This window comes from Chelonia mydas, chromosome 2 (genome assembly GCF_015237465.2).
Source record: "Chelonia mydas isolate rCheMyd1 chromosome 2, rCheMyd1.pri.v2, whole genome shotgun sequence".
Taxonomy (NCBI): Eukaryota; Metazoa; Chordata; order Testudines; family Cheloniidae; genus Chelonia; species Chelonia mydas.
Genome location: NC_057850.1, coordinates 165091944 through 165113076, shown reverse-complemented (window position 1 = coordinate 165113076; position 21133 = coordinate 165091944). Strand labels below are relative to the sequence as shown.

Genomic DNA, 21133 nt, shown 5'->3' with positions numbered 1-21133 from the left:
AAAAACGGGAAAAAACAAAACCAAAAAAACAAAGCGTCCGGCCCAAATGCGGGGGGGGAAACTAAGCGAAAGGAAAAGTGTGAAAAATCCGGGCCGGGGGGCTTTAGGAAAGAGAGGAAAGCAGATAGCTCAGGAGCGAGCGAGAAACGATTCCGTCTCCCGTAACAGGGAAGGTTCCAGAACAATCAGGAACCTTCTGGAGACAATTAAGACAGGCTGATTAGAACACCTGCAGCCAATCAAAAAGCTGCTAGAATCAATTAAGGCAGGCTAATCAGGGCACCTGGGTTTTAAAAAGGAGCTCACTTTAGTTTGTGGTGTGCATGTGAGGAGCTGGGAGCAAGAGGTGCTAGGAGCTGAGAGTGAGAACGCATACTGTTGGAGGACTGAGGAGTACAAGCGTTATCAGACACCAGGAGGAAGGTCCTATGGTGAGGATAAAGAAGGTGTTGGGAGGAGGGCATGGGAAAGTAGCCCAGGGAGTTGTAGCTGTCGCACAGCTGTTCCAGGAGGCACTCTAGACAGCTGCATTCCACAGGGCCCTGGGCTGGAACCCGGAGTAGAGGGCAGGCCCGGGTTCCCCCCAAATCCTCCCAACTCCTGGTCAGACACAGGAGGAGCTGACCTGGACTGTGAATTCAGAAAAACCGCCAAGCTGAGGGCTGCCGTGAAGCTCCAAGGAGAGCAAATCCACCAATAAGTACAAGACCCGCCAAGGTAGAGCAGGAACTTTGTCACAGTACTTTAATTATGATTATCAACATCTTGCAAAAATCAACAAAACTCTGTGTCACTTGAGCAGATCTTCATCATAAATGTAAATAAACACACTGGGAATACACGGCAGTCATCTGGGACGTGCATTCAATTACAAATAGAGATTTCCTATAGGCTTGCTCCTTTTCTCACTGAGGAGGCAATAAGAGTTTTTTGCAATTGAATTCATAGATATTAAGGTCAGAATTCAATGGGACAGGATCAAGTTCCATAGCTGAGTTCTGATTCAATAAACTTTATTTGTTTTTATAGACTAGAATAATAAATGCATTGTTACAAAATAATTTGTTAGTGGGTCTAGTTAGGCTATCCTTGTAACCTTTTGCCTGTTTCTCTCCCTTCTCTGTTATCAGAGCAGTAGCTTAACTGGTGTTTGCTATGTTCTGCCTTTTAAGCTGTCCATTAAGCAATGAACAGTACCATTTTTCTAAATAAATTACCTTGGTGTGTAATTAATCATTTTCAATATATGCATGCAATACTGTCTTGCACACATGAAACTTATACACATTTTCAGAAGGTTTTTCTCCAGTCTCAATCTCTTTGCACCCATGAAAACAGCTGAAGATGGTAATGACATCTGTTGATCTTTTTTTTTTTTTTTTTTGAAAACCATGTGCAACCACAGAATTGAGAAATGAGCCGAGCCCAACAAAAGTAGGCTCTGATCCAAAGCCCACTTAAGTCAATGGAAGGACACACGTTGACATCACTGACTTCAGTGGGTTTTGGGACTGGGCCAGATTTTTGAAGGTATTTAGGTACCTAAAGAGGCTTGATTTCAGTGGCATTTGAAAATCCCACTAATAGTCCTTTGGAGCAGTGTGCCATAAAAAATGCTCCTGCCAGTGAATTTTCAAAGGGTGAGCCTAGGTGCAAGTGTCCATGGGAAAACAAATATGTTGTATCTCAAGTTGCAGTCCATCCATAACAACTTCCACATAGAGATCTTCTGTATAGGGATTCTTCACTAGAGATCCTTCTGGTTAGCTGTCTCCCTGCCATCCACTCCCATGGTGCATGCCCTGCTCTGTGTATGGAGCGATTTGGAACAAAGGATGGAGAAGGGCAGAGGTACATCCTAACTTACCTGTTCTGTGGCTGCCTCCTTTCTTAAGAATACACGTGTGCAGTTGCTATCATGCGCACCTAGCACACAGTAGGTTGCAGGGCTGCTACAATCAGGTCAGACTTCTGTACGAGATATGGACTGGCTACAGAGCTTCCTTCCGAGAGAGCTAAACCGGAGATGTGTGCACTTTAATGCACTGCCAGGTATACCTGTTTTACCATAAGTTATGTCACACATGGTGCCAACTAGTGGCTGAACAGTATGATACAGTTCAATGTTCCACTACAGTTGTGATCAGAGAAATGATGGTAGTATAACTCCAATGGAGCCAGACCACTGGGGAGCAGGGAAGTTGCAGAGGGTTCATGGATCTCAGGGAGCAATCTCCACTAGGAAAACCTTAGAGTTTCTTCTCATAGGGGCATCTCGTTTGGGGCTGACCATGGGACGGTATGATCTGGCCTTGACATAAAAAAATAGTATTTAGACATCAGTTCCTTTTTCAGGGACATTAGAGCTGATGCAGACTATAATTGCCAGCAAAGAACTCTGAATATATTGTTGGTAGACTGTGAGGAAAGAGAGAGGCTGGAGAAAGTTTGGAAAGTTCAAGCCCTTCGAAGCTCATAACTCAACTACAATGTAAACAAAAGGTCTTACATTTTGGGAAAGTATTTGGAAGAACAAACTGCCAGGAAGTTGGAGAACTTTGGTTCAGGTTTTGCTAATGCGAAAAGGAAGAAAATAACAAGGAGAACACTTATTACTTGATTGCAAGGAGGTCAGTCCTTGGATATTAGTGTTGATGTTGTTGAAGATAACGTCAGAGCTAACTATCTACTGTGTGTTGAGTTAGCAGAGAATGATAACAAGATTTTGCAGTTTATTTCACACAGTATTTTGATGATTTGCTGAGGAAGGAAGAGATCCTGGAGAGATTTTAAGGCCCTTCAACACACTAGGGCAAGCCCAAGAGCATCACCCAGAAAAGGTACAATCCTGAGTCATTTTGATTAACTACATTTTGATTCCATACGGTGAAATCCACCCATTTACTATGGAGAGAGGGCTATTACAATGCTAATCAGAAAGGGTGTCTTTCTATCTAGATTACTTTTAAGGGCTAAATGAGGAAAAGAGGGGAGTTTTATCTCAGTGGGGTAGATAAAGAGCAGGACTGGACTTTCTTTCGGATGATTCCAGCTCTTCTGACGATAAAAGATGTTCAGAAACACTTACATACCATAGCTGTACCTCTGGGAAAGGCAAAAGTGCTCTGTTGGCAATAACCTAGAAAGAGAAGTGGGAGAACAGTGTGCTTCTGAGTCTGCTCTACAACAATGTGTACAGCTGGCTGAAGTGTTTTCTACAAATAGGCCAGATAGTGGCCCTGTTTTACTTGCTTTGCACCTCTCTGGCAGAATGCCAACTGCGCCACCTGCTGGGGATTCCCTTGGTGGTGAAGCATTGGCATAAGGAGTGCTATACCAACCTACTCCTGATCCCTCTGTAGGAGGCTGTTGGAGGGGAAGAAAGCTTGGCTTGGGCACTACTGCACTACAATAGTCCCCAGCTGCTAGACTGGTTCCTTGGGTATCAGTGCTGTGGGGTGTAATTTAGAGCAGCTCTATGGCAGCTCCAAGTTATGCTGAAGGCTAAACCAACCCCACGATTGGTGTGTGTGTGCGGGAGGTATACAGTCACTGTTGCTCCCCTTTTGAGTCCTGTCCTATGTGCAGCTCAGCTAAATCCGAGAATTGGGCCCGATTAGGAAAGTAGCTCTTGTTTTGTGGTTAGTTAACTTCTGAACCAGTTTCAATATTCATTATGTGTTTGTTTGAGTACTTTGTACAAGGAATTTTCAGACCGTGGGTTGTTTGCAAACTGTTCGCTTCCATTACTCATCATTCATTATTTGCACTGTTTTATTGGTCACGTAAGATGTAGAATTGTTTCTGCTCCCTGATAAGATGAATGGAACATTTTGAAACTGGAGAAACTCATAGTAAATAATGGACATCTGGTTTGTTAGGCAAATAATCTGTTGGGATTCATAGATATTCAGATGTTGTCTCATTATTTGTGATTATTCAGACTTTTGAAATCTAAGTGATCCAAAGTGCCTGTTCATTTGCAAAACCATACCTCAATCTTCTCTAATAATATATATATATATCATGAGTTTGATCTTGCTTCTACAGACTTCAGTGGAAGGTTTGCTATTGATTTCAGGGGAAGCAGGAAGTGGGCACAATATGGGTTATTCAGATTTTTTTCTTGAGAAATATTGGTTAATTAGGAAATCTGGTAAATGGACTAGGGCCTGTTTCCCCCTCTTAAACTAATGTAAATCAGGAGTAACATCACTGAAGTCAACAGGGTTATTATGTAACCTCATTGTCAGTGACACTGGAATCAAGTCCCTCATGCTTAGTGGAATTAGTGTTAATTACTAGGATTTATAATATCAATTTTTAATAGTTTCATTTGGAAAGGTCATTGGATCAGTAGCTGACATTATGAATTCAGACACACCATGATCATATAGTCTGCTTTTTCGGCTCACAGGGATTTAAGAAACAATTGGATCTACTAATTCTTAGTAGAATCAAGGTTTAATGACTAGAAGAAGCAAGGATAACTGTTATTAATTTCTATGTCACTCAGTTTTGAATCATTGCTGGTTTAACAGCATCTGATCTGGCAATAAGCCACAATAGGCTTCTGGGAAGTGTTAGTCGTGACACTTCCCAGTGGCCAAATAGCATGGCAGAGATGTCAGCAAAACAGTGCTACTATTCAGGAAGCCTTATTCCTTTGTTTTGTTTGAACTTTGTCTGTGGGAAGCCATTTATATTATATTTGACTTTGTCACAGGGGACCATGCTTTTGGCTTGTGGCAGTGCAGTTCCCATGGGAGAGATGTGAAGTTCAGACATCCCACGTGGACTAGATATGTGATGCCTGAATTTCACCTCTGTTTGATATAGTACGCAATATATTTTAAATTAAGAGTCTGACTCTGATGCCAGTTATGTAAGTATAAATCAAGAATAACCTCCATTAAGGGTAAGGCTTTCAAAAGGGAATGGTGATTTTTGGGCGCCCCATTTGAGACTGCTTAAAGGGGCCTGATTTTCAGAGGGTGGATACTTAGAACTGTTTGGAAAGCTGGATACCAGAACACTGAGGCACTCAAAATACCCTAATCAATTCTGAAAATCTTGATCATAGCATGTCAATGGAATTTACATGTGAAAATAGAATCAAACCCCAAATCTATAGAAAATATAAGATTATATCAAGATGTCTAGTCTTTTAGCAGTAATTTTTTTTTGGTAACCCACAGATTACTTTGCAATCAAATCTACAGAGTAAAATAGTAATCTCAACATTCTAGTACACTTATTCAATGCTCTTGTAAAAGAGAAAACAATTATCTAACTGGTCAGAGTCTAAGCCTTGGACATCCTGATTAATCTGAGTTGTCACTGCTTGGCTGCAGATTAAAGTCCTTCCTGTTAGGAAGACAATTCTTCTGTGGAGAAAACTGATAAAACTTAGGCTTAGTTATCTGCTTCTTGATACTACACCAATATCTTGAGTGGACAAATGCATAGTTTTCTCTGCCAAGTTTCAGCCTATGTTTCTCACTGAGGAACTGAAAGTGTAGTAATTACTTTAGATCACAACCTGTGCTGTCGGCCCATGTTCCTCCTAGCTGGTGAAGGCCGGTGTAGAAGCAGTGAATCCATTAGTGATGGAGATTGTCAGTGTCTCTGTTAAGAAAAGCAAGATGCAACTGGTTTCAAAGGAAGCTTGCATGAATCCTTTGCCCAATAAACTATTGCTTGACATAGACAATCTGCAAGACAAGGTGGGTGAGGTAATATCTTTTATGGAGCTCTTACAGAGCTCTGTGTAGTTCGAAAGCTTGTCTCTCTCACCAACAGAAGCTGGTCCACTAAAAGATATTACCTCACTTACCTAATATCTGGGACCGATATGGCCACAACAACACTGTATAGACAATCTGGCCAGTTATCAGCATGTTTCCAATCTTCCCTCTTTGGGTAAGGTGGTGGAAAAGTTGTGGCAAGACACTTCTTTCAGTATCTAGATGTCTCTTATCTCCTGGATACTTGTTAACCTAGCTGCAGGTGGATTTAGCACAAGAACCATACCTGTTGCATTTGTCAATTGATTTCTTTCTAACAATGAACAGTGACTAGGTGTCCATGCTGATATCAGGTCTGTCTGATTCCTTCAATATTCCTTCCTTGTTGATCATGAGGTATTGATGCTTGTATATCAGGAGTGGGTAAAGTTGTTATTGAGTGACTACATTTTTCACTGGCCCAAAGGTTCCCCCCACAGGAGCGTGTTGGGGATTTGCTTGTCAGCCCCAGGAGCTCTCATATAGGCTCTGGTTGCCGCTCTTTTTCAGTTGTTAGGTGGAGGTTCACGTAGAGGAATTAGTGTCGTCAGTAGGCTGATGACAGCCAATTTTATGTCTCCATCTTGACTGGTCCAGCCAGGGTATTTGAATTCCTTTCCCAGTGTCAAGTGGCAATTGGAGCATAAATGATAGCAAGATGGCAGAGGCCCAATCTAGATAAGATGGAGGTGATGTTTGTAGCTCGGGAGGAACAACAGGAGGTTACATATAACTTATATCAGCCCCTTTGACTGAGAGAATGCATCTGTCACTCAGTATCTGACACCATAATATGGGGTCTGATTAGCCCAACAACTACTGTCAGATGATCCAGCAGCAGCTGTTGTCAGGATGTTTTCTTTTTCCCCCTATCTGTGCTTATCCAAAAGTGTATAGCCTCTTCTTTTTGGTGTGGATCTTGGTATCTCGCTGCATGCTTTTGTCACTTCAACATTAGGCGAATGCAGTGTGCTTTACGTGAAACTGATCTAGAAGCTGAAACTAGTACAGAATTTGGCTGCCCACTTGGGACTCAACTATGAGACCTCTGTACACCTCCATGGGATCAAGGGGTTATAAAAAGTCACCTTTCCTCTTACACAGGCTCCCTGAATTGCCAGAGGCTAGGTTGGGCGGTGGAGCAGCTGTCACCAGGCTACTATTCCCCATCCTCTGCAGGTGGTGGTGGGCAAGGGCAGAAAATGGAGCCTTGGCTCCATTTCCCTCTCAGTATGCCAGTGCAGTCAGGAGCCAGCACAGAAGGAGAAGTGAGGCTGGCACAGCTTGATTCTTGCCTGGAATGAAGAGAAAGCACCAGATTGTGTCTCCCAGTGTTACAAACTGGTTCATGTCCGGCTCCTGGAACAGCCCCGATTGGCTGGACTGTAAGGCCAGTTGAGCTCTAGGTGAGCAGAGTGTGCTGCAGTGAGCACTCATTAGCTTCTATGTTGAACCTAAAGGTGTTGACTTCGACCCACACACCTCTTACTGGCTTGGTGGCTTCAGAGCCTGCCTCATGCCCTGTGCCAGGTGGGCACAGCTGCAATCAGTGGAGGTGTTTGAGCTGCAGGCCCTACAATGAAGGGAGAGGGAGCTGGTGACAGTACAAAGTCCCTAAGTTTTGAAATTCACTCCCTATTCACCTCATGGTCCCTGTGATGGGATGGACTCCCCACACTAGCCCTGTAAAAGCTGAATTAGGCCAGGTAGGTCCAATCAGCTAATTGGGCTGCAAGCAGGGGAGATTGAGGCTGGAGGCAACTAATTAAGGACAGGCTCACCTGTGCAGGAATAGGCAGGGCCTGTATAAAGCCAGGTAGCTGGCTACAGAGAGGGGAGGGCTGCTGTGGTGTTGTTGTCAAAGAGCTGTAGCCACTCCCTGAGGGGAGGGAGTTGGAGGTTGGTAAACCCAGAGAGGGGGTGAAGCCAGATGTGTAGGAAGAAGCCCAGGGAAACACCAGCAAGAGGTGGGACTGTGGCTGCTTGTTATAGGATCCCTGGGCTACAGCCTAGTATAGAGGGTGGGTCTGGGTTCCCTACCAACTACAAGGGAGTGGTGCAGAGAATTGGAGGTGCCAGCCAGATGGCAGGTCTGGAAAGAGTGTGAATCCCTTAGAAGGGGAGGACTTTGTGGCTTAGCCCTCCAGTCAGGTCATTAGAGGATGCTGCACACCCAGGAGTGAGCAGATCAGCAGAGAAAGACAAGATGAGAGATGACAACACAAGCAGGAGAGCTCAAGCTGGCAGAGCTAATCCCAAGGACAGCTAGCAGCAGGTGCTAGGTGAGTGGATCCTGTGACTGTTTGTTTTCAATAGACTGACTTTATTCAGCTTCAGGTCACTCTGCAAAGTTTCTAAATCTCTTTTTTCTGGGCTTCTTGGGAGGGTGGCCATTCAGAGGAAATGGGGGTAGGCTGTGAGGTGGAGTGATAAAGTACTTCTCAGTAAGAGTCACAGTATAAGGATCTGGCCCTATAGAATTCTTCTTGGGTATCTAAACAATGGTTTTGAGCCTGTGGACCCCTGGGGGTCTGCAGACTGTCCAGATTTCCAAAGAGGTCCACATCTCTCTTTTTGAAAATTTTTATGAAAAAAAGATTGAAAACTACTGATCTAAAACATCAAAGACTCAGTGTTTCTAAATGCTGAATGAAATGGGGTTAAAAAAAGACTCTGAAACAAGTAGCTTGGCAATATCAACTTCCTTAAATGAGATGCAGTGCTAAGTGCCATCTGCTTGATTAATGAATACATTTGGATAAAAATAATCTGATCCAGTAATAAATAAATGTTGTATATGGCAATACAAGAGCTAATTTACAGCTGTATCCAGAACTCGGTCACTTTGACCTTGACATGCACTACGACAATTTGATAGCTTTCTCCCTGGTTTCCAGGTGAAGAATTTAAAAATTCACTAGGGAAAAGAGAATAGAGAAATGACCTTTTTGTCAAGACACATCTTTTGCCACTTGTTACCACACTGTCAGGGGCTCTTATTTATTATACTGTTACACTGGCTTGTGTTATTATTTCCATTTTCTAATCTACCCCTTGCTTGTAAAGGGCCCTTGTCAAATCTATCCTTCTAGGGGACTGGATAGGGCTCCCTTCAAAGCTTGACACTACTCCTCCTTTAATTGACTAGAGTGCAAGATGGAGGTATATTAGACAATTGCATGGAGAGTCAAAAGAATATAAACAGAATATCGTGGGCCATAATGCTCTTGCCACTAATTACAAACTTAAGAGATCCAAACATGTTTTATTTCAGTGTATGTAATAACTGTTTTCAGTAGCACTTACAATGTACTCTGTGTGTGTGTGTGAGAGAGAGATGAGGAAAGGGTTGGGTGGGGGATGAGAGATAATACAGGAAAAATCAAAAGAAAATGGAAAAAAAATAGAGACAGACAAAAGCCAGAGAAAATCCATCAAAACTAAAAGATTGATCAGTCATAGACAAGGTGCATTAAAGGCCCTGATATTGTGAAGATATCTGCATATGTTTAAATGTGACATTGTGAATAGTCCCACTGAAGTCAATGGACCTAATCAGAGCACACAAAGTTACACATGTATGAGTCTCTGCAGGAGCCTTGGGAAAACCAAGCTAAATATCAATTGCTTCAGAAGCGTCAAGGAAGAAAAAAGTGTCACCGGACCCTGGCAGAGCACCAGATGCACATCTTGCAGACGTATCCCCACTGCTATAATGATCAGTGCCCCCACCTCAACACACTTTCAAGATCTAGGGGTCCTACACATCTATCACAACATGTGGTGTACCTCATCCAGTGCACTAAATGGCCCAATAACAAGTATGTGGGTGAAACCAGACAGTTACTACTGCACCATGAATGGTCACTTGAAATGTGTTAATTACTTATGCTAAACAATCAGTTCCACCTTAGCAGTGACACTTTGAGTTAGTTTCCCAGACCTGAAGAAGAGCTCAATATAAGCTTGAAAGTCTTTCTCTTTCTCTCACCAACAGAAGCTGGTCCAATAAAAGGTATTGCCCTCACCCTCCTTGTCTCTCTGATAGCCTCAGACCAATATGGCTACAACAACACTGCATACAAGGAAGAAGACTTACCTTGGGGTAGGCAATCTACAACAAATAGAGGAGGAGCAAAAGAAGGATGTTACAGATATTTTGGGATTAAATAATCTATATTCCATAAAGTTTTTAATCACAGGATAATGATCCCATATAACGTGTGATTAAAATAAGCAGGAGCAGCAGTTATGCAGACCTTACAACCTGGTCCCTGTCCAGGATCCTTTCATGCTGAAAATGCATAGCCAAAGAAATCTGACCTGTATGCTCTCAGACAGTTATAGGCTGCAGTGAATATCTGTTCTGAGCACATGCTATTGACTGCACAGTTTACATGTACCACACAATAACTTGTAGTAGAGTTGTCCACAACTTTCTTCTGCTTCTTTGTGAATCCTAAACTCAACGTATCAGTTTCCCCATTAAACAGTTCTTGCTCTGTCTCTAGCACTATGAGCTTAATCAAAAGCCCACTGAATTTAAGACTGTCATTGATTGGCTTTGGCCCTTGCGGAGGAAGACAATAGAAATCTACAGCAGTGTTAATATAGCGTGCATAAATCACTCACCATAGCAAACATATGAAAGCCTGGGGCATGTCTCAGAACAGAAAAATTCAATATATATTTAGAGAAGGGGGAAAGTCATAGGTTCAGAACTCAGTTTGGATGCTTAGCCAAGTCATCAGAACCTACAGAGAACCCAAGGAAGGGAGATGGCATGAGAGGGTGCTGAAGACATTGTGGGGGTTCTAAGATATTCATTAGATTATCAAAAACCAAGGAGAGCATCATGACAAAATCCTTGATAAACCTATGTTAAGGTTACTACTTACTATTGTAGATAAAGTATTGCAGTTAACACACCTAAGCATTACTATTAAAACTATGGATGTGAACAGTGAGGGGAAGGTAAATGAATACTCCAATACCTACACAGTTCATACAATCTCTTAAATGGAGATTTGTAAATTTCAAAAAAAAAACCAGCCTTAAAACAGTCTTTTGCTTGCACATCTCTAGCGGCTGAGAGGAAAAGAAGTAGTGGGGGTGTGGACTACAAAGTCACTTCAGATCTGACTGGCACGTATTCAGGGGCTGCTGTTCTGTAACACTGCACTGCTAGGTGGTTTATGGGCAACAGGGATGGAAGCTGGGACTAGAGCTGAGTAAATAATGGGTTTTCGAGTTCTCTGGTGATTCCAGAAAAATTGTTTCAGGTTGAACATATTTTTGTTTTGATTTTGACCATTTAAAAACTTTTTATTGTTTCTTAAATAATTTCAAAGGAAATTTTGAAACAGAAAATTGTTTTTTGCAAATTTTTTTTATTTGCAATTTAAAATTCAGTGAAACTGACAAAATTGCTAAACACTTCAGTGTCATTGAATCTTCATTTTCTCGGCCCAAAAGTAATTAAGTGTGTGTGTGTGTGTGTGTGTGTGTGTGTGTGTGTGTGTTTAAATACAAACAAAAAAAAACAGTGAAGTTTACCCACTTCTACCTGGGACCTCTGGTTATAAAAGTCTGTGTCTTTACTGTATGAGGCAGAAGGCCCAGCCAGGTCAGCCGAGGCTACAGCTGCTCAATTTCTGTATGTGGCCCAGCCACCACCAGAATGGGACCGTGCACCACACTGAGTGGGTTCTGAAGACAGATTTTTATTGCCTCAGGTTGCTGACTTCAGGTAGATGCTCTTGTAATTCTTTTTTAGCTTTGTTACCTGAATCCTTCTCATTTTTCCACTTTTCCCCTAGGAATTCAAGATCCCCATCCCCCTTCAAGTCTGAGGAGTCTTCATTTATTCTCCCTATTCACTTCCCTCTCCTCTACAGTTCTAGCATCACAGTCCTCCTTCCAGCAAAGGAAAGCTACATATTGCTGTCAGTTCTACTCCTTCTGACAGTCGGAGGGGGACCTTGGAGAGCACTGTGAATTGCTCCTTCCACCCAGGGACAGACATACTGCCTTCCTAGTTCTCCAGGAATGAGTGATCAAATGAAGGACCCAAACTGAGATCTTCTCTGTAGCAAACTAATGGCCAGCTCAAACATACTGCTGTTTCCTCTGTGTGCTCCTGACCATCTTTAATAGCCCTTGACAATAACAGGGTTGTTTGGAACTGCTGCTTGCATTCTCAGCTAGTGCACTCTGCCAACCTACATGTGAATAGTAGCTTGGATTGCACCTTTACCACAGCCCTGAGTAAAGAGTGGAGGATGAGCTATACCCACCCCAGGAGTGCCACCAGTAGAAATGGTGTTTCCAGAAACTCCCCTCTGAGGCACAGTTGTTCCAATGCTCTCCTTTTGCACTGAGGAGGGACATAACTTGCTACAACCGATTACAACATGCACCATATTTCCCCCTCACATCCAGCTAGCACCATGAGCCAGTGCACGGGAGAGCAAAACCATGCCCACACCTCTCCATGCCCAATCCTAGTGACATGCCCCCATAACTTTACTCAGATTGGGTTCACAGCCTTTCCTCTCTCTTTCTCCTGCCTTAAGAGCCACAGTCCAGATGGAGCTGAATGGGGAGCTTACTCTCTCCTATGAAGCTATGTGAGACCTAGCCACATACCCCCCCCCCCCCCGGTGTACACTTTTGCAACCCCAAGACCATGACACACAATTCTGTAATTATAAACATTTTTAGAAGTGAATCGTCTGAGTGTTAGAGTAGGTGGGTGCACATCATTGTGTTTTCTGTCTAGTAAAAGTGGCTACTCTGCAGGCATACTAATTTTCATGGCATACAAAAAGAAGTGTACGTGCATACTGAAGAGTAAAATCAAGCCCTGTATCTTTAATCCTGGAGCCACGTGTGAACAATGCTTTGCTGCCCCAGAAAGGTTTATAGCCATTTAATCACATTATATTGCTTTGTAGCAAATTATAGCATTGTAATACATAGAACATTGCTGCTCTAAAAGAAAATGGTAAAAGGCAATTTATGAAGGGCAGACTCAAACTCCTATTTATTTCTGAATCTAAAACATTCAGCTTTTGTTTTTAAGTAGTTCTCCAACCGCTAGTAGTCATAAATTCAGAAATGTGACTTAAAATGCAGCTGTAAAACTCTTAAGTGTTTCTTGATGATTTATTCATAAATGTCACAGTACTCTTCAGAACAGGAAAATTAATTCGGGAGGCAATTGCTAATGTGCAAATGCACACAATAAAAAGTATATAGTCTAATTTGGGGATTTCAGATTTGTCACGGAAAGACAGCGGAATCAATGAGGACATGCCTCCGTAACGGGCAAATCTCGTATGTGTGTGTAGCGTGGGGAGGTCAGGTCTTCAAGCCAGTGAAACCGTGAGGGGTCCAGTGGACTCCCCCAGCTCTGAACTTGAATGGTCAACTGAAAACGACGGGAGCCAATTAGGCTGAATACTCCACCTACCACAGCCAATCAAAGGCTTCCCTCAATCTCCATCCATTCATCCCCCACAAGCATCTGGTCTGTGGTGCACTAGTTGGAACCTCCTACATTCCAGTCCCTCTGTATTTTTCCTCACCCCCCTGCAGGTATGTCAAAGTGACATAAAAGCCTCTTTCCAGAGAGATACAGGGTATAGGATCTCTGTAAGATCCATGATGGGAGTAACTCATTTCTAGCCCCATAAGATTCTGCACAGTGGGCAGCCTTTCCATGTCCCAGCTGTGATAGTTTGATCATCCTCAAGATGGGTTCAGTTACCCTGTAATTCCCTTATGTGGAAATAAAAGGCTTCTGTGCCCCTTTAGGAGTTGCCCTTCCTGTTTCAATAGTTATAAAAATGGCCATTTCTCCCACAGTAGAGGAAGAGGACTGAAAATATCACTAGTAATATTTTCAGGTGTCTGAGGAGCTGAAGAAGAGATGGAGGCTATCCAAGGGCTAATTCCTTGTTGGTTGACAAATGAGTGTCTCAGACTGCCACTGTAGCCCCTGTTTAACCGTCCTCCCTCTTCCCCAAGTTCCATAGCCTCCTCACCCAGATGCCCAAGAACGCGGGGGGAGGGAGGATCTGGGCATCCAACCACTCCACCCCAGTGGACAGCCCAAGCAACAGAAGGCTGTCATTCAAGAAGTTTTAAAGTGGCCTTTTCCTTTCCTCCTACCCTCCTCCCACACCCCACCTGGGCTACCTTGTGAGTTATCTCCCTATTTTTATAATCAATTAATAAAGAATACATGTTTTTTTAAACAATCGTGACTTTATTTCCTTTGCAAGCAAGCTGAGATCAAAGGGGGGAGGGAGGGTGGCTTACAGGGAATTTAGAGGCAACCAAGGGAGTGAGTTTTTATCAAGGAGAAACAAACAGAACTGTCACACAGTACCCTGGCCAGTCATGAAGCTGGTTTTCAAAGCTTCTCTGATGTGCAGGGCTTCCTGCTGTGCTCTTCTAACTGCCCTGGTGTCTGGCTGCACGTATTCAGCTGCCAGGCGATTTGCCTCAACCTCCCACCCCGTCATAAACGTCTCCCCCTTACTCTCACAGAGACTGTGGAGCACTCAGCAAGCAGCAATAACAATGGGAATACTGGTTTCGCTGAGGTCTGAGCGAGTCAGTAAACTGCGCCAGTGACCCTTTAAACGTCCAAATGCACATTCTACCACCATTCTGCACTTGCTCAGCCTGTAGTTGAACAGCTCCTGACTACTGTCCAGGGGGCCTGTGTACGGCTTCATGAGCCAGGTCATTAAGGGGTAGGCTGGGTCCCCAAGGATAACTTTCTGGGGCAGCAAAGCATTGTTCACACATGGCTCCAGGATTAAAGATACAGGGCTTGATTTTACTCTTCAGTATGCACGTACACTTCTTTTTGTATGCCTGTATGTATACTGAAAATTAGTATGCCTGCAGAGTAGCCACTTTTACTAGACAGAAAACACAATGATGGCATTTCAACATCCCCAACAGTTATTTTCTGGTCTGGGAAGTAAATCCCTTCCTGCAGCCGTTTAAACAGACCAGAGTTCTTGAAGACGTGAGCGTCATGAACCTTTCCCGGCCATCCCACGTTGATGTTGGTGAAACGTCCCTTGTGATCTACCAGTGCTTGCAGCACCACTGAAAAGTACCCCTTGCGGTCCGGTCCCAAGATAGGGATATGGGTTCCGTCTATCGCCCCACCACAGTTAGGGAATCCCATTGCAGCAAAGCCATCTGCACATTTCCCAGAGTCACTAACTTTGATAGCAGCAGCTCAATGATTGCGTTCGCTACTTGCATCACAGCAACCCCCACAGTAGATTTGCCCACTCCAAATTGATTCCCGACTGACCGGTAGCTGTCTGGCGTTGCAGGCTTCCACAGGGCTATCGCCACTCGCTTGTGAACTGTGAGGGCTGCTCTCATCTTGGTATTCTTGCGCTTCAGGGCAGGGGAAAGCAAGTCAAAGTGCCCTTATGCATGCGAAAGTTTCGGAGCCACTGGGAATCATCCCAAACCTGCAACACTATGTGGTCCCACCAGTCTGTGCTTGTTTCCCGGGCCCAGAATCGGCGTTCCACAGCATGAGCCTGCCCCAGTAACACCATGATCTCCAAATTGCTGAGGACCGCGGTTTTAGAGAAATCTGTGTTCATGTCCTCATCACTGCACTGCCGTCGCCTCCTCGCCTGGTTTTTCAGGTGCTGGTGCTGCATAAACTGTATGATAACGCGCGAGGTGTTTACAATGGTCATAACTGCTGCAGTGAGCTGAATGGTCTCCATGCTTGCCGTGCTATGACGTCTGCTTGGGCAATCCAGGGAAAAGGGCGCGAAATTATTGTCTGATGTTGCTTTCAGAGAGGGAGGGAGGGTTGACTGACGACATTTACCCATAACCACCTGCGACAAATTTTGGCCCCATCAGGCATTAGGAGCTCAGCCCAGAATTCCAGTGGGCAGCGGGGACTGCGGGAACTGTGGGATAGCTACCCACAGTGCACCACTCGGAATGTCGATGCTTACCACGGTACTGCAGATGCATACCGCCAAATTAATGTGCTTAGTGTGGACATATGCACTCGACTTTATACAATCTGTTCCCAAAAATCGACTTCTGTAAAATTGGAGTACTTTCGTAGTGTAGATATGGCCTTGATGTGAGCATGTGCTTAATGCTTTGCTGGGCTACAGTTCTCAGCAATTTGCCAGGGTTGCACCCTTACCTGACATCACCTCTTCTCGTTGCCTTCCAAACACACTTTGTATAATTCCGATGTGTCCCTTCCTGCCTGCCTTAAGGGTGACCTGTAGAGGATTTCTTAAAACTAGCCTATTATTTCTTCTCTTTTTTATGATGTATTAAAAAGGTATTTCTGTTCTGTAGCTTCCAGAATGTTTAAACACCTAACAAAAGCCAATGAAAATGTGGGCTATCCTGATTCTTAGGACCGTCTACATGAGAAGATTTTACCAAGTATTATAGTTATACTAGCATAACTCCCCATTTAGACACTCTTACCCTGGAGAAAGAGTGGTTATTTTCAGTTTAGCTTAAACTCCTTCCCAAGTGACATAATATTAACCAGAAAAAGGCACACTTATATTAGAATAAGAATGTCCACACAGGGATTTATAACAACTATATTAGTTGAAATTCACACCTTAGATTATACTAAAAAAAGCAAGGCCTTAGACTGGAAAACGCTTTCTGTTTTCCAAGATATTAAGTTTCCATGAAAGTAAGAAAGTACTTCAGCCCCGTACTCAGAAGAATTCAGCTGGAGGGGGCTTTGGTAGTCATCCTTAAATGGTCCCATATGAGGTGGTGTGAATCTTTTGCTGAGGTTAACCCCTTTTATGAGTATTCATGGAAATGTATTTCTTCACTGTAACCATTTCTAATTCACAACAGAAGAATCAGATATGCTCCGCTTTCCTTATGCTGGCCACAGGGAGCTAAAGACAATGGAACTGAGCAGCTGGGTGTAGCATATCCATAATATGCTCCTCTCCCTCCACCCACACTTCCTTGGGAGATATGCCATTGAGTTAGCCCTAGGGATCTGCAGACTGAGACCAGGGTGTTGGAGATGAGAGAGGTGGATTTAGGGAAGCAGCTACGGCATACAACATGGTTTCCTCTGAGCCCAGTGGATTTCTGAGTTCTACTGTCTGGAAGTTAAGACAAGGAGAGGAAAATATCGTCGTATGAAATGGTGAGAAGCATTAAAATGCCTCAAGATTTTTCATCTTGTGCACAGTTTCTTAAGACAGATCTTCTTGTAGGCCACCTGCCTTATGAATAATCCAATAAGGAGCCCACACCTTCCTTCCAGCAGCTAAAATTCTTGGCGACATCCCCCCCATTTTGTATATGTGCTGCTTTTTTTTGTCTGGCTAAAGGATTGTTGATAGGTTTATTTGTACCAAGTCTCCTTGTTGTTTGCATACCTCAGACCTGCTGCTCACTTTGCAGATTGGTTCTGTCCTTTGTGTTTGCTTCCCCTCTAGCGTTTGGGTTGTATGCAAATCTGACAACATCTGAATTTACCCGGAAGAGGCACCCAAAAAAAAGATTTCAAGGAGCCAGCAGGATGTAGAGTGGTGCTCATCTTTTCTGGTGTAGTGATTAAGGAAGTCTTTGTAAGAAACTTCATTGCTTGAAGATCATCAGTGCTTGTCACCATTTGTGACAGCTAAAGCTCTGTGGACCACGTGGAAATATTCAGTGAATTCCCACTGGTCCACTGACTACAGCTGGAGAATTACTGACCCAGGTAAACCCTTATTGTTGACTTGACTTGTCACCTTTTCTAGTCTGTAGTGTGCCATACATACTGGAAGGCTCTATTACTGACCAAAAATAAAAAAAAGGAAACTAAGAGAAAGCAACCTCTGACTAGGATGATGCCACAGAGTTCCTATATATAGTTACACCAAAAAGGCAGGGAGATCTGTGTATTTCAAATTACAGGGTTCTTCTTTACAACTAAGATGCCATTTTCTTTTTATAATTGTTCACAAATGGCTAGATTCTGCCATTTACATGGAGCACTCATTAAAGACTTGTGTGAGCCACTCCATGTGGGAGCTCCCAGACATGCAGAGGCTGTGCACTAGTGGAGAAAGGGAACTCTCTGTTCTGAATTGAACAAATTCCCAAGTTCTCCACAAAAGGGAATGGTGCCCCAGCTTTGGGGAAATCCACCTGCTGGGCTAGCCAGAGACCCTGGGAACCCACGCTGCCAAGACATAGGACAGAGAATTTGGGAGCTGGGGCTCCCAGGATCTCATCTTCCCATGTGGCAAGCTGAAGGGGCACGGGGAACCTGGAAGCCCTAGCTGAACCAGGAGTCTCAGAGCATGGCGCATCTCCCAGGGCTTCCAGGCTCCTAGCTCCTCGGCAGCCTACCTGGCAGCCTAACTGGTAACCTGGATGCCCTGTGAGTCCTGGCTGAACTGGGAGCCTCAGGCTTTGGGAGTCACTTTCCCTCCAGTCCCAATAATTACCCTGGTTTTAGTTTCTCAGACTTAGTTACATGGTTCACTGATTGTCAGTCTCAATTATAATTTTCAATGCATGTAATAGCTGAGATTTGAAATGATACATTGTGTTCAAAAATGTGTGTGTCTGCATCTGCATTTAGTATGCAGTAGCTGTAACATTTTCAACTTCATTGATTCAATACATCTATTGGCTTTCAAAATAAAATGCCACAGTAAGCCTTTTTTTTTTTGCTCAGTTCGGTCTTTCAAAGGACTCTGCAAATGGCAAGGAAAACTATTCAGTACTCAGACATTGGTTAAAATTTGACATCCCATAGAGACAAAAGAGCTCAATGGGTTTTATCATTGAAAATACAGCCTCACCGTTTTTGTAGGCACCTTCTGTGGAATTCTGTAAGCCAAGATCTTAGTGCACAATCCAGTGTTCAAAATACAACCGCGTTCTCCAGTAAAGCTCCACAGTGTTTCAATAACACAACTGTAAACTTCAGTGTTTTGAACCATTACTGTGGAATGTTGTTTTTATATAAAGGATGTTCTAGAATCCATAGAGAGAGAGAGGAAAGTCTGATTATCTTTTTCCTGGGGCTGAAAAAAACTATAAAGTTTCAGGGCTAAACTGCCCCCTTGGAGCACATACGTGTTCTGGACTGTGAGGGAATAAGGGACACCTTATGTCTCTTTATGGACTACTCACAGACTGTCACACCCACATCCCCCAAGCAGAGCGTGAGGAGGGATGGAAAATAGGCTCCACCTTGGCCATTTACCAGCCAGTGTTGCTGAGCCAGTGTGGGGTGCTTAATTTGTTACTGATGCAGAGCACCTCCCCAGGAGCAAGAGGAAAGCAGGGAGGGAATTGTACTTCAGCTGCTCTGCCTCAGGAACACTATCTTCTGCTCCATATTATTATTTATTACTGTAGCACCTAGAAGCCCCAGTCATGGACCAGCACCCCATTGTGATAGCACTGTGCACACAAAACAAAAGATGGTCCCTGCTCCAAAGAGCTTACAATAGATAGGGGGAAGCCAAGGTTTAGCTTCAGCTAGTAAATGGGAAGGGGTGTGTGTGGGGGGGAGAAATTATGGCCTGATTAATTTTCAAGAGTGCTGAGCACCTGCAGTTCCTATTGAGATTGCACATGTGATTCCCACTTTGCCTGGCACTGGATGTCATGGTAACTAATGCACCTCACAGGTAAAAGCTAGACTGGTGTTTGCTACCTGCAAAGGTCAAAATTCTGTTGTCTCTAGCATCTCCTCTGAGTGACAGTCAAAAACAGCCCTGATATTTTTCTTTGTTGCCTTTAATAATTCCCATGCTGCACTGAACCATGTTGCAGGCTTAATAGGTACAAAATCTCACCCTTGGTAGACTGCAATGTGGTTAGTATCTTTTGACTGTTAAAAGCAAGGCAAAATGTCAATAACACCACTGCATTTTCTAAAGTATATAATCATCTCCTTGTTCAGATGTGGGTATCCATGGGAAAGAGACAGAGTAATACACAGGTACAATAGCATTAAACTAATTGCCCATGTTTCATGGGGGAATTAATTGTACCTGCATTCTCAAAATAACCATTGGAAACTCTCACTAATGACCCCAATTAAATAAAGTATAACTTCAGTCTAATTAAGAGTGAGCTTCAGAGTTCACCATATTCGTTTTTTCCTTTGTCGGGAGCGTGTATATAGACCCGCTTTTATCTCTAGTACTGCAATGACCTATGTAAATATCCTCCTCACTCATACAGAGGATGCAGCGGTCATAAAAAATAAACCAGTCTAAACACAGAACATTTATATGGCATCTGGCAAGAACAATTTCTTTTCAATTCATTTATGGCTTTTTTTTGTACTAGGTGAGATTGCATCAACAGCAACACAATCCAATATATTAGCCCTTTCTTTAGAATGCAAGAAGTGAGTCTTGAAATTTCTCACAAATTAATATTATGTTTTAATTGAAGTAATCTACTAATAAAGAAACAATGATGCTGTGCTGCAGGTGAAGTGCTTACAAGCGAGGGAGAAATAGGCTTTTAGTTTATGCTGCTTAACAGCCTAGGAGAGCAGTTGTGCCTTCAGGATTTCTTTAGGCACTTCAGAGGAAGGCAGCCAAGTTTAATTAGATCAGACGGTTGTGCAAAAGCAAATCCCCATGTGTATGTTGGCAATTATACCAGTTTGCCTCCTATAACAATAGGTCTGTGCCTGTTTCCATTGTTGTTGATGGGAATCTTGCCATTGACTTCTAAAACAGCAGGAGCTGGGCCTGAAGTATTTATACATTTGCTTTGGGCTAGATTGTTGTCACCTTTATACAGTCCTGTAGCGGGAGCAAGGTCTTGCTCAGAATTTGACTCCGGCCATGGGGAGCAAAGTAGGGGTTACACGCACAATATTGCCCAGGGACTTCTCATTTCAGGAATGGAATCAGTGCTTGCTCCTCACTCCTTCTTCCTGGTTGTTTGCCCAGGGGGACTAAACTGCTCTGTGAAAAGGGAAGAAGTAACTTTCTCACTCTTTCTTCCCCAGGGCCACAGGAGGGGCAGGGGATGAAATATGAGTCTGAAACATAGGTCATTCTCTGCTTTGCTCTGGGATGAGGAATCTATTGGCCAGCCCTCATTCAGGGCAGACTGTAAAGTCACACTGTGAACCCTAATAAATAAGGTATTATTCACAATCAAGTCATTAATAAAATAGGGTGCAATTCTGCCAGCCTTACTCATGATGAGTAATCCCCTCCACTGATCCCATGGAAAGCATTGGGATTATCTGCAGGGTCAAGCATCACCCATCTTGAGTAAGCGTGGTAGATTTGCAGTGATTAAGGGGT

The 21133-nt window shown here is 43.5% G+C and overlaps 1 long non-coding RNA gene across 1 annotated transcript; it reads left to right on the top strand.

The window, feature by feature from the left end:
* Positions 1-7621: 7621 nt before the first annotated feature.
* On the top strand, positions 7622-12497 carry LOC122464318. The gene is made up of 2 exons (XR_006288258.1): positions 7622-8068; positions 11606-12497. It is a non-coding gene; the product is annotated as an uncharacterized LOC122464318 (long non-coding RNA).
* The last annotated feature ends 8636 nt before the right edge of the window (positions 12498-21133 follow it).